The sequence below is a fragment of the Trachinotus anak genome, unplaced genomic scaffold (genome assembly GCF_046630095.1).
Source record: "Trachinotus anak isolate AG129_WGS33_773 ecotype Australia unplaced genomic scaffold, CSIRO_AGI_Tana_v1 ptg000016l, whole genome shotgun sequence".
NCBI lineage: Eukaryota > Metazoa > Chordata > Actinopteri > Carangiformes > Carangidae > Trachinotus > Trachinotus anak.
In genome coordinates, this window is record NW_027273867.1 from 19314388 (window position 1) to 19316418 (window position 2031).

Sequence of the window (2031 nt, forward strand, 5' to 3'; positions counted from 1 at the left end):
CCACGCCTGTTCCCTCTACACCTGCCTGTCTGTCAAGCTCCTGACCAATCGCTGCCCAGTATCGTCACAGCCATTGGTCTGTGTCATTTCCAAGACAACCCACTTGTAAAATACTGACATTCCTCGCAAAGGAGGAATCCAGGCAGTCAGGTTTGTTTACAGGTGACCTTTTCCTGCGAAGTGACCACAGGTTGTCAATTTTGTGGCTGATTTGGGCGAGAATTAAATGATCAGTGAGGAATTGCCATTGTGTTGTGTCAGATGATTTATCTCCTTTGTTGAAGAATGTTTGGTATTTGAGGTTGTTAGGTTACAGCTTTGTCATTTCACAGCTTTTCAGCCGGATGGGGCAGATATCTGATAAATAAACCCACCAGACAACATGCCAGTCATCTCTCACAGTAAGTGAGGGGCGGAACTTTGGTTTTAGGGTAAAACAGACCTTCCTGAGACTGCTGTGCTCATGTTTAACCTGACGGTCTTTTAGCTCTGACAAGTTTCTGCCACAAGAGTTAACAAAAGGCCTTTTCAGCTCCTGCATTAGAGATAACGATCTGATACTCCTAAATGCTTATCTGCCCTTTCTCCCTCAGTCGAGAGAGAGAAAGAGAGAAAGTACACACACTACAAAACATCAGCTTATACAGTAACTTCAGACAGAAAACACAGTGGTACCTGAGCATGACGAAACCACTGAACAAATGTTTTCCTCTCTAAGTTTTAATCTGTCCAGTCCTCTGTGCTGATCAGCTGCTCCCGGTCGTTCACCCGCAGAGCACAGAGAAATATGAAACCTGTGCAGTTATTACAAACAAAGCTGATCTACAGCTTTTAGCTTTTGGTCTGTAGAGTTGCTACTGTGTGCTCAACAGACCAGTTTTTAACTAGAAAGAACTTGATGACATAAAATACTGACACAGTTAAAGTAGCAGTCAAAACACAAATATTGAAAGTACACAATAGCAGTTGATGTGAAAGTGGTAAAAGAAGTTTAAGTTTCAGTTTAAATGCAGTATTGAATGAAGTTAAAAGGTGTAAATGCTGTGTGAGATCCTGGAAGCTTCAGTTGAAGAATAAGAGATGAAGCTGTGAACCAGCATCGACTGAACTGAGAAAAAAAACAAAAAATAGGTAAGATGATGGGAAACCCGCGCTCACAGAGCCTAAAGGAATCAGTGGGCAATGGTGGAGAGGCAGAACCTTAGTGTGGTGACAAAATAAGGTGACAGGTAAAGTGTCAACAGATAATTTGAGGTGAAAGAGGTTCAAATTAAAGTGTAAGTGATGAAATCAGCAGTGGTTTCTTTTAAAGTGGAAGTTAATGAGGGAGATGAATACCTGAGGGTGATGATATCACCCAGTCTATGTCTGAACATCCCTATACAACAATACACACCGATGTAAAAATCTGAGAAGGCCTGAAAAGATACAGATAAAAAAATAAAACTTAAACTGGGATTACAGCAAAACTATAAATAAGAGAGTAAGAACGGTTGTTTTTCATTGTGCACATTGTGTCCTTGTTATTGGTGAGCTGCATTGATGCAGCTCACAAAGACACTACAGAAATACAAAACATGGAAATGAATAGATGAGAGTATGAATGGATGAATGCAGTGAGGGGAGGTATACATGAAAGAGAGCCTGGCTAAATATTTGAAATGAATAGAAATAAGTAAATAAACATAGTCCATTTAAGCCAGAATGACATCATCACTGATTCTCAGACATACACATCCATTTTTCAGCACTGAGAGGAAACACGTGATCAGTGCTGTATGAAAAAAAGAGAGAAGAACTGAACATCAACTTAACACCTGTGATTACAGTGTTTCCTGTAATCAAAGGTGTTAACTTTCCCAAAAAAAAAAAAAAAAAAAAGGACAATGCAGTGCACAAAGAAATCAGGATAAATGTTGGATTGGAAACAATGGAAGCAGGACGTATTTTCCCATGATGATACAAAAACATTATTTATGATATTATTTATGATCTTTTGCAATCAATCAATCAGCTTTGTTTAAATTTAAC